At 43.8% G+C, this 12425-nt stretch overlaps 1 long non-coding RNA gene across 1 annotated transcript; it reads left to right on the top strand.

Annotated features, from left to right (window-relative positions):
- Nucleotides 1-7715: 7715 nt before the first annotated feature.
- Nucleotides 7716-11986, top strand: LOC308651058. The gene is made up of 3 exons (XR_014022479.1): nucleotides 7716-7833; nucleotides 10347-10414; nucleotides 11738-11986. It is a non-coding gene; the product is annotated as an uncharacterized lncRNA (long non-coding RNA).
- The last annotated feature ends 439 nt before the right edge of the window (nucleotides 11987-12425 follow it).

Raw genomic sequence — 12425 nt, 5'->3', positions numbered from 1 at the left:
AATTTGGTCTTCTTGGGCCAATAGCACATTTTTAAAAATTATGGTATGTTGTAATAAACTTGATATCTGATAGTGTATATATGTTTTGGGCTTGTTTCTTCTTCAATAAAAATGGCTGGTTATTTTAACAGAATTGTATTAAATTTTAGAATTTGAGAATTAAAATTTGTATTACACTCAGTGTTCTAGTATACTATGAGATATTCCTGCACTTATTTAGGTTTTCATTAATTACTCTTAATATTTGTAGTCAATATAGAGCTCCTGAAAATCTTTGTTCCAAGCTATTTGATATCTTAGTGCTATTGTACATAGCATTTCAATTTTTAATTGATGCTATAAACACAATAGAATTGTTTAAAATTCACCTTGAATCCAGTAACATTGAGAAATTCACTTAGAAAAAGTAGTTTGCTCTCCATGTTCAAAGTCATAGTACCTGGCTATGATGATGATTATTATTATGAGTATTATTTCTTAAAAAATTTGCTATTTACATATCAATTTATTTTTCTTACCTTATTGTACTAGCTAGGACCTCTAGTACCAGAATAAACAGAACTGTTTTTTTTCCTCAGCTCAGGAGGAAAACCTTCAATAATTGATTATTGATAGGATGTTTGCTGGAGTTTTTAAAGATTTATCCATTAGTATATTAAGACAATTCTATTGTATTTTTAATTTGCTGCATTAGATACTACATATTTTGTTTATTGTGTCTATCTCCCCACTAGAATGCAGACTTTCCTAGAGCAGGGATTTTGTCTGTCTTATTCTTTTATTTCCCCAGTACCTATGGTGAGGCTCACAATGTTGTGAGGGTTAAATGAAATCATGTAGAGCAGCTGGTACAGCACTCAAGGCTCAGGAGAAACTCATACTGTAGTGGGTTTTTTCCATCATAGTTCTGACCATGTCATGGAGGCAGGAGGCTTCTCAGTGCCTCACAGTCTGTCCGGGGGAAACTGGGGTTGTCCACTATCAACAGCATCCACAAGCAGAGTGTAATGAGGTGCCAATTTGGGCTCTTCAGACACTAAAGCTTTCTGAAGCATCTCTTCTTGCCTGCATGCCAGATATTGCTCCATATACTCCCAGAAAGAGCTAGAAACCTCCCACAGGTCACACTAGAGCCCATCCAACCATGACCAGCACCTCATTACCATCACGATATAGGCCCACTGGAGGGAGTTGAGAGGACAGCAACAGCTCCAAAGGGGACATCTGGTGGGCTGATTTATGAGGCAAGGCTAGAGGGAAGGTCAAGGAGAGTAACTGTGTAATGTGGCTGGCTCGGGGTGGGTGTTTCTTGAAACACTCTGGGATGAAACCGAGAGGAGATTTGAGACTGGTGTTGAGGAAAGTGTCCCTGGCAATGAAAGCAGCATGTCAGAAGAGCACTCTCTCGACAGGAGAGGGGGAGCCCACCCCACTTAAACAGTGAAGGATGTGCAAGACTCCACTGGATAAGATAAAGCCATGTTCATTGCTGCTGATGGGAACTTCCAGCACCAGCCTGAGAGGGACCCAAACAGGGTAGCTTTAGCCTCTAGGACACTGGGATATCAACTAGTTGCCAAGAAGAGACAATCTTGTCCTCCTTATCTTGTGTGGCACTAGCAGCATATGTAACTTACTCAAATTGAAATAAACATGTATAAGGGGCTGGGAAGAGTTCTAGAAAGCACATGCACAACTTGTCCTATGATTTTAAGCAGGGTTTTTCCACATAAGAACTATTGACATTTTGAGCCAGATATTTCTTTGTCATGGAGGCTGTCCTGGGCATTGTAGGATGCTTAGTGGCATCTCCCCCGCTCCCTATCAGATGTCAATAGCACCCCACCAGTTGTAAAAAGTTTTTTTTTTTTTAAGTGTCTAGAAATTATCAAATATCCCTCTGGGGGCACAATTGCCTCTGGCTGAGGACTACTGCCCCAAGGTGACTAAGCATGAGAACTGCTCTCTGTTCTGTCTCAGAACCCAGGCCTTCGACAGGGGTGAACACATTGCCATGCTAAGCATGACCGAAAGCCTTTTCTTCTACTCTCTGGCTCCTGGGAGCAGCCTCCTTCACAATGCCAGGAGAGGGCTGAAGGTGGTGTGTGGCTCACAAAGCAGGTTATGCCACAGTGGGCTGCCTGACACTCTTCCCCCTCCCTGAGGAACTTCTGTGCGGAGGTGTTACCTTCTGAACCTCTACCTGTGGGGCAGAACGGACTGAGCATGCCCAGAAGACTCATAGGAAAGAGTGGAAAAGAACCAGAGTGCCTCCCCTTGCTGTCCAGTTTAGTCTGGCACCTGGGCAAGGTCCTGAGACCCAGGCCTGGGTAAGGCTACCTACCTCCTGGGTGATCTCCAAAAGGCTTACTTAGTTAAACAGGAAAGTGAGGGGACAGAGGACAGGTCAGTGTGAGGCAGGGGGAGGAGGAACTCAGCCTAAACACCCAAAGAGTAACTGAGTGTACACAGTCTGGGCCTGAGGCTTGCATTTTCTGTGGGGAAAGCTGATCCCAGTCCAACCATCCAGGATTTCCTGGACCCATTTTAGCAAGACGTTAGTAACATTTTTACTATCTTCACAAACCCAGACCCATACCCCCATCACCTGCAGCTGGAAGTAGCCATGAACGAATGAGGGATGTGCCAATCATGTGGTACTTGACAGGAGCCCAGAGTTTGGGAAAAGGATAGATTAACCCCAGGAAGACTGGCACAGCCAGAGCATCCCTGAATTCTCTTTGAGAAGAGGTTTTGGTTATAATATGCAAAAGTCATGAGGAGTTTCTTATGCTATGGAATTTGTCATGGTTCTAGGAGTGTAGTTCGGATCTTGGATATTCCCCGAAGGCCTATGTTTGGAGGCTCTGTCCCCAGGGAGATGCTACTTCCTGTGGAACCTCTAAGGGGTGGGCCTAATGAGAGGCCTTTAGGTCACTGAGGGCATGGCCTTGATGGGTATCATGGGACATCAGTCCTTTGCTCTCTGTTTTGCTTTCTAGCCATGAGGTAAGCAGTTTTGCTCCACCATGGGCTCCCGCCATGATGTGCTGCTCTGCCATATGCCCCAAAGGAATGGGGCCAATCCATAATGGACTGGGACTTCCAAAACCAAAGCAAATCTTTTATCTTTATAAATGGATTATCACAGGTATTTGTTATAGTGTTAGAAAGTTGACTAGCATAGAAGGGCTTTTACATGTAACAGCTATGGCTGCACATTAGAATCACCTGGGAGAGTTTTCATAAAATCATGGATGCTTAATACAGACCCAAATAGTCTATTTTAATGGGTATGGTGGTAACATAGGTAGAAGTCTTTCTAAATGCGCAGCTGGGGCTGAGACATATCACATCTCAAATGATCTTTGTCTTGTCTCATTAAAAAAAGTGGGCCACCTTCTAAATAAACAAACAGTATCATAAAGTGACATGATTTGCTTAAGATCATCTGCAGAATAGTCATTAGATTTTTATGTAGACACCACACCTCAGTTGATCCTAAGATAGTTTTTTAGAGCAGTTTGTAGGTTGTCAGTGTGGTTTTTAGTAAATGTGATTTTATTTCACTCTTGCAAAGTTCAGTGAAAGAAAGCCTTCCCGCCGTGGCCCTGTGTATCACTCTGTGACCCTTTGGGCAGCAGTGTAAGGACTGCTTAGTCAACGATTTACACGTGTTTCCAATGCAGGATCATTTGTGTCACATGTCTTTGGGCTCTCCAGGATGCTCAGCCATTAGATGTTCATGCCTTGGTTTTTTCTTGTCTGGTACAAGGGCTCCCTCCACCTCGGAGAATTCAACTCCTCCCAGCTGCTCTCAGTCACTCACCACCGAAGGAAATCTCTCCCCAGGGCCTAAAAGCAAGGTGTTTATCACAGAGCATGGACTTGAATCAGAATTACCAACTTGAGACTTCTCGAGGCCCACAGAGGACATTTTGTGTAGCATCGCAGGAATCATTTTATCTTGAAGAAAGAAGGCCCAGCCCTGGAACAAGAACCTCATGGAGTCTGGAGACCCTGAGGACTGAACTCAGGGCTCTTCTCACAACTGCCTGAGGATGCTCCAACTGGGCATCCAGTGCCACAAGGATGGGAGGAGACAGCTGTGCTAAGGGGCATGCTCACTTTTCGAGTGTTAAAGCATGTACAAGAGCAAATGAGCACATACCATACATACATGTACAGCACCCAGTACACACATGCAACATGCTCAACACACAATACGTGTGTGCTCAACACAAGCTGTGGCGGCCCACACAACACACATTGCAATACAGAATACATGTGTGTGCCACACAAGCATGTGACAAACTTGAGAAACCTCACTGAGCACTTCCAATACCAGCCAGCAGGGGATAGCATTGCAAAAGCTTTCTGGGATGAGTGTGTCACCATCTAGAGGCAACCAGCAGGAAGGTATGATTGACCTTGTGGCCTGTATCCAGGGCTTACTGTGTGCCAAGCATTGTGCCACGTGCTTCCACCAATGAAATAAAAAATAAATATCTGTTTTTCAAGACTAGTTTTCCTTCAAAATTCTCAAAGAATGGGGAGGAGAAGGCTTTATTCAGACTTATGTGCTGCTTCCCGCTGCTAAAAGCAGGCCTTGGTTAGGGTAATCACTGCCTTCAATCCAGCTTTGTCACTAACTAGGGTTGTGACACCAGGTAAGTCACTTAGGCTCTGGCCCTTTTCTGTAACATGAAATGGGGTGGAACTGTCAAATAGAAATATAGCATGAGTGGCAAAAGCCAGCCACATGTGTAACTAAACTCACTAGTAGTACCAGTGGCAAGGGGGCAGGGGAAGATAAAGAAAGAAAGAAAAAGCCAGGTGCAGTGGCAGACACCTGTAATCCCAGCAGCCCTGGAGGCTGAGGCAGGAGGATGGGGAGTTCAAAGCCAGTCTCCGCAACTTGGTAAGGCCCTGAGCAACTTAGCAAGACCCTGTCTCTAAATAAAATATAAAAAAGGGCTGGGGATGTGGTTCAGTGGTTAAGTGCCTCTGGATTCAGTTTCTGGTACAAAATAAATAAGGAAGGAAGGAAGGAAGGAAAGAAGGAAGGAAGGAAGGGAGGGAGGGAGGGAGGGAGGGAGGGAGGGAGAAGTTGTCGTTAGTAATATATTTCATTTAACCCAATATATCAAAAATAACATTTCAATATGCAGTATAAAAATATTGAGCTAACTTACATTCATGTTTTGTATGAAGTCATCAAATCTAGGTATATTTTATATTTATTAAAAAAAACAAAACATTTGAACCACCACAATTTTAAGTGCTCACATGTAGCCGGTGGTTACCATAATTGGACATTATAGAACAGGAGCAGAACTAGAGTGCTATCTCTCAGGCCTGGCATTCTGCTAGCATTACATGGGGAGTTATTTTTAAAAAGTACAAGCTGGACGTGGTGTCACATGCCTGTAATCCCAGTAGATTGGGAGGCTGAGGCAGGAGGATTGCGAGTTCAAAGCCAGCCTCAGCAATTTAGCAAGGCCCTAAGCAACTCAGTGAGACTCTGTCTCTAAATAAAATACAAAATAGGGCTGGGGATGTGGCTCAGAGATCGAGTGCCCCTGAGTTCAATCCCTGGCCCCCCCAAAAAGTACACATCCATGAAACAAAAAGGCAACAATTACAGTCCTCTGGTTCCACAATGTTAATCCCAGAACAGGCTTTCAGAACAAAAGTCTGAGATTATTGCCCAAATACCAAACACCACCCCAGCCACTTCTCCACTTCTTTTCCCTTTTTCAGTGTGTAATCCCATCCTTCTCTACACACCTAAGTTCTCTCTGTCTCTCTCCCTCTCTCCTTCTCTCTTTCTGTTTGGAGTCTGAAGAATTTCCACAAGGGGTTTCTTTTATTACAAAATACAAAACAAAGAGGTAGAGATGGGACAATCAAATTCTTTTACATCTCTTCTACTCTGTGGATCCTATGACTTTTGTGACTAGCCCTCAGGAAAAGCTCCATCACCTTGTCCTCGGGTCCCTAGCAGATGTCAAACCCAGGAAGGGCCCCTCCTTTTACCACTGTCCCTCCAGGCCTGTCCTTTGTGGATAAGGATGCTGTAATCTGAGCAACTCTAGCCCTTTTCTGCCTGAGCAGAGTGCAGAGCTCAGTCTCTGTGCCCTACTGTCCTGCTACACCCACAAGACTCAGGGCCTAGCTGGGCTGGGGGCTCTCAGGGCTCCTTGCCTACAGTGGTTTTGGTTAGTAGGAGAGCCCTGCTGATACACGGACTGACGGTTTTCCTGAGGGAGAACATCTGGAAGCCACTGGCTATCCAGGTGTGTGACTGTTCCAGCTCCAGCAGCTGCCTGCCTCCCGGAGGGAAATCACGAAGTGAAAACCTCCGAGCTAAAATCTCATGTTCACTGGGGCCCTTGGACAAGAGAATAATAGAGCAAATCTCTCTGACGTCACTGTAGGGAACTGAAAATTAATTTCAAAAACAAAGGAATTCCTAGTTACCTCATCCAGGTCAGGGAGGAAAAGAGAGGGTTGATAAGATTAAAGTATGTTATATGAAAATGTCACAAAGAAATCCATTATTTTGTACAATTAATGCATGCAAATAATTCTAATTTTAAAAAGAGATGTTTGGAGAAAGTATTGTCTATAATTATGCAGCACTTATTTATTTTCTAGACATAAGTGTCTTGCTTGTTATGATATTCTCTGGCCTTGGAAACATCCCGAACTTCCCTGGCCTCTGCCTCTCTTGTCTGAGAAAACGGGGACAAAAATATCTGCTGGGCCTGGCATGCAGGGTTGCTGGGAATACTGGATAAGAAAACTTTAGCTGAATGTTGTCAAGCTCTGAGACATGTCTGATTTTTTACCCCCTTGTAAAGTTGACAAGTGACCTGCCACTGGTGTCATGAATGTTAGTACAAGACACAGACTCCTAGGTCAGAGCTAACAGCATGTATCACCCAGAGCAATTGAAGTCACCAGTGTCTCCACATTTTCTTGCACTGGATATCTAGGCCCCAGTTCCCCAGGTGATGTGAGGGGACCTACACACAGGCAGAACTGCTCAACTGTGGACACTCCCATGTTTTCCAATGGGAAATAAGCCTGACTGACCTTTGCCCTGGAAAGAAACAGTTTGTTTTTTACTGGGGAGTAAATAAACCTTCCCTTTCCTCTGGAAGTGTATGTTTTCTCTGTCTTCCCAGGATGCTCACTCTGTAAACATCCTTAGAAAGAATCCTTGGGAAGTGGGTGACAACGGCCATCAAGGCCTCTGTTGGAACAACAGGCAGAAAGGCAAGTGACCCATGGAACATTGCCTCCCCATTAAAGCATTGGTTAAGTGTAAGGGCTATGCAGGCGTGAGGTATTTGTACCTCATTTGTTCTGAAAACTGCCCTGTGAGAGAGAGGGGGCAAAAACTCCACTGTCATATCACTTAAGTGGATCAGGAGTCTGAGGCCCAAGACAGTGATGTCTGCCCAAAGCCACCTGTTCTTTGTTGAATCACCATGTTGAACACTGAGAAATCTCGATTTCGGGTCCTGAGTTATTTCTACCATGCCACTGGCAAAAGGATATCTAATGTCACCCAGGTTACACCATCCCCATTACCATCTATAAATTGTGACACCACAAATGGTCAGCAGGCACTGCCCCTAGGAACTTCTGTTCCTTCCAAAGCTGAGCTCATTTGAAAACAGGTGATGTGGTGCTAAGTAACAAGGCTTTGTTCCGGGTTATCACACTTGTTCCATGGTCTGCTCCAACATGCCAACTCGAGTGTCAGGGGATTATGAAGCAGGTCACAGGCACCAGAGATCTCATGAGGAGAACTAGGCACAGGTTAGTGAACCACTGGGTCCCCACTTCTCTACTGTCATTGCTGCCTCATCCTCTGCACGATCCATACCTGTGGGGTTCTTTCTGTACAAGGAAGGTAACTAGGATCAAATGTTATATGGCCTGAGACCTGAGGTCTTTATGTGGTTCACTAAGTGTCTCTGGTCCTGGAGTGGCTCTTACTGCAATCCTATAGGGTATATGGTCTTCTGTGGGAGCTCCTGTCCTCTACTGGGTCCTTGTGGAATTTGTATTGAGTGTGGGTCTTGTGTTAATCAGCTTTGCATGACTATAACAAAAATATCTGAAATAATTAAGTTATAAAGAGAAAAGGTTTATTTGGGGGTCATAATTTTGGAGATTCTAGTCCAAGATTGGGTGGCCCTATTACCCTGGGCCTCTGGTGAGGGCAACAAGAACATTGTGGTAGGAGCCTGTGGTAGAATAAACCATTCATATCACAAGCCAGGAGAGAAGTCAAGAGGCTGAAGTTTCACAGTCTACTTCTAAGATACACCCACTGTGACCTAAAGACCTCCCATAAGGCTCCACCCCCTAAAGGTTCATAGCATTTCCCAGTAAGACCACCTGGCAATCATGCCATAAGCACAAGGACCTTTGGGGAGACACTCGTCCAAGCTATTGCAGGTCTCTTTGCCAGTCCATCACTATGAACACTGATTAACACTGACTGAACTCCTGCTGCTGGGCTCTTCCCATGCACCGCATGGTTAATCCTCACAACAACCCTATTGGTGAAAGGCCTGCGTCACCCAATAAGCAACAAAGCATCCACTTGTTGCAGACCCCATCTGGCTCTAAGACCCAGATATACTTCAACAAAGACTTGTATGTTGTCTGTACATTTTCACAAATAAAGTGGGGTTCCAAGAGCAGGACCCTGTGAAAGCCTTTCTTTTGCACCAGCCTGTTACAACAAAGTTCCTTAGTAGATTGGTAGATAAGCAGGTCTATGGGTTCTCTTTATAAGGAAAAAAAGCAAGCAATTGCCACCATCAGGCTGGATTGTGACATTGTCTGAACAAATCCTTCCTTGGCATGAACATAGGCTGCCCTCTAGTGTTTAAAGGCCAGCAGGCAGCCTTCTCTGCTCTGAATGCTCAAGGTTGGCAGTACCCCATCTTTCCAGGAGTGGTAGAAGAGGACCTAGAATTTTCACACTCGGAAGAATGAAATACTTCCCACTGGCCTCACCTCCATAGCAAGGAGCCTTGCGTGAAAATATCCTGGCATCAATGTGTTATGCAGGACTGCCAGTCAGTGTGCTGCGCTCCATGAGAAAGGATTTTTATTTCCTCTCTCTCTCTCTAAAGATAGATTTTGTATGGGATTCCTCTCCATCTATCATCTCTGAAGCCATTTATCCCAATGGCTACTGAGGTTTTCATATGTAACTGGATTATCAACTTGAATTCCACAAACCTCAGATACATTTCCTATTCTTTCCCATGTCACCATCCCTTTAGAAATCCAATCAATTTCAAAGAAATACATTGGATCCCAGACCTCATGTTTTGCCCTGGAAACCACCTTTTATTTTTACAAGATGATTTTTTTTTCTGTTTTATGTGATATCAGGACATATAGATAATGGTTGGTTCTGTCACTTGAAACTTCTCTGGATTAAGAGGAAAACTGAAACCTTGATAGTCACATAAAACAAGTATCCAAACTAAGATGATCCATTGCAAATGAAAGGAAAATCCTGTAGCTTTTCTATATGATGTAGCCTTATATGTGTGGGATGAATCTGAACCAGATAAGTTATGGGCGCAATTATAACTCTGACAAGGAATCCTCTGAAAGTAACACATCTTTGTAATAAAGATAGTCATTTAAAAACTTTGGTGTAAACTGTATAACACAATATTGGCATGCTTCAAATATAGTTTCTAACTTCATGCATGTAGAGCTTTTTCCCAAAGCCAGAAATAACTTCTGACAGATTCCATTCCTCTTCCATGGTTGAAGACAAAATGAGCAGATACCATGGCATAATTAGGGACTTCAAAATGCATCGTCCTTAATATGGCTGGGGGTGTAGCTTCATGGTAGAGCACTTACCTAGCATGTGTGAGTCCCTGTGTTTCATCCCCAGCAGAGAGAGAAAGAGAGAGAGAGAGAACAAGAAAGAAAAAATGAATGCCCCAGAGGCCCAACCTTTTATTTCTTCTTTTCTCAATAGAATCATTTTTTCCCTTTTGCTTTTTAATGTTCTCATGTTCAAAATGAAACCTCATAAATAAATATTCTGTTTCTACAAAACAAATTACCCCCACATTTTGTTTAAAGGAAAAACAAACATTTATTATCTCGAATTGATCCTGTGGGTCTTATTAGTTTACAGATTCCATTCAAGGTATTAGCTGCAATTGTTTGAAGGCTCCACCAGGACTGGGACATCCACATACAAAGGGCTTATATTTGTGGAAGGCAAGCCGGTGTTGGCTGTTGGTTGGAGGCCTCAGTTTCTCACCATGACCGTCTCTCCACAGAGCTGTTTGAGTGACTTCGTGACATGGCAGCTGGCTTCCCTCTGCATGAGGTATTGAGGACAGCAATTGTAAGCAAGAGTTTTTTTTTGTGTGTGTGTGTGATCTAGTTTCAGAATCCATGCACCATAATTCAGAACCTCTGCCTTGCTTCCCCTGAGACCAGCTGGAATAATGAAATAGAAAGGCAAGGTATTCCATGGTAACACCTGATTCCTCAACAGAGAGGTCTGTTCTGAACCCACAGCCACAAGGGCAGTGGCAGGATTTCCAAGGTTGTAGGTTCATCCACAGGGAGGGAAAGGAAGGCAGTGACATCAGCTCTTCATGGAACTTTCCAGGATACAGGAGGCTGTATTGCTTCATCCATCTCTCTATCCCCTGGCCCTAGCCCTTCCCTGCCTCAGTCTCCACCCAGTTGTTCTTTCCCTATCCCCCCAGGGATTTCTCCTGAGACTCATTGGGACCCTCTATTTAGACAGCCCAGGGTCCACAGCTTCTGCCTCTATGGAGGGTGTCAAGAATCTCCACAGTAGCATAGGGCATTATGTAAAATTGTGGATGTGTAACCAACGTGATTCTGCAATCTGCATTTGGGGTAAAAATTGGGAGTTCATCTAACCCACTTCAATCTAATGTATGAAATATGATATGTCAAGAGCTTTGTAATGTTGTGAACAACGAATTAAAAAAAAAAAAAAAAGAATCTCCACAGTAGCAAGGACAAGGATGGACAAGGTTTATGGTTCCATCCATAAACCTAGCATTTCAACCCCTGCATTTACCATTCACCTCTCCTCACATCTCTATTGTGAACAGCAAGGAACATTGATGGGACAAAGCCACTTCCTTCCTGTAAGGGTGTAGCTCCCAGGAATGGGAGGGTTTGCATCGGCCTGTAATGACAGCTGCTTACAGCTGGTCCAGTTAGCAGTATGGTTGCCGCCTGGTTGGACTGAAACAGTATTGAAAGCTCCCATTTTCTTTGGGGTAACATGTGTAGTCTTTTGTAAGACAAATCTCCTGTGCTGCTTCCTAGAAGGGTCCCATCACACCAGCTTTCCACAGAGACCTAAGGCACATGAACTGCTCTGTACCGTGGCTGGTGAGCATTCATGCGCACTGTGGCCAATGCCTGTAGGTAGTTTCCCTATAGCAGAGGCTGCTGCATGACAGTCAATATCTGTTGTCACTTTCTTTATTAGTAACACAACACTGATTTTATTCAGAGCCACACTGATGTCCAGTTAAAAAGACAACTATTCCCAGACTTTCTTGCAGCAAGTTTAACCATGTGGTTTAGTTCTTACAAACAGAATGTGGAATGTAGGAGTTTCTGGAGGTCTTATTAAAGGAAGCTAACTTATCTGAGGGAGAATTCTTTATCTTAACAGCTTCCTAGAAGGAGTCCTTGATAGCTGGCACCATCTTGGACCATGAGGTTACTTTCAGAATGGAAGCTGCTCTGAGGGGATGCAGAAACAGAAAGTCACAAGGAGCCTGGCTCCCCAATGGCGAGGGAGCTGACATGCTAGCCCTGAACTACCTGCGTCCAGACGTCTTTGAAAAGTGAGAGCAATACTCTTCCATCTTGTTAGAGCCATTGTTGTTTCCAATTTCCTGGCACAGGCAGCTGAACCTGATCCTAACAAATGAATTCGGTAGTATAAGCCTGTTACCTTTGAATTTCTTGATTAAATAGGATCATTCTCTCATCCTCTTGGGATGCAACAAGCATAAGATAAACAGCATGAACTTTAGAGTTAATAAAATACTTTTGAATCCCTGCTCTGCTACTAGCTGTGTGCTGCAAGCCACAACTCTGCCTTTTGGAAGGATTTCCTACTATAAAGTGTTGTCTGCACTAAATGAGTTAACAACTAAAACATATCTGGTACACAGTAAGGAAACAACAGTACTGTTTTTTTTTTTTCCTCCCCTCATCCTCATGTTGGGCATTTTATTTTAAGTACTCAAGAGAAATCCTGGGTTTAAATGCACATTTGGGATATTTCTACGTAAGCCAATCTGCTATCTTAACCTCAGGAATATAGTGGTGGGATTCAGCTATGTAAAAATACC

This window comes from Spermophilus citellus (assembly GCF_964194105.1).
Source record: "Spermophilus citellus genome assembly, chromosome: 6".
Classification (NCBI taxonomy): domain Eukaryota; kingdom Metazoa; phylum Chordata; class Mammalia; order Rodentia; family Sciuridae; genus Spermophilus; species Spermophilus citellus.
The sequence above is the reverse complement of the archived record's forward strand: the minus strand, read 5'-3'. Positions and strand labels throughout refer to the sequence as shown.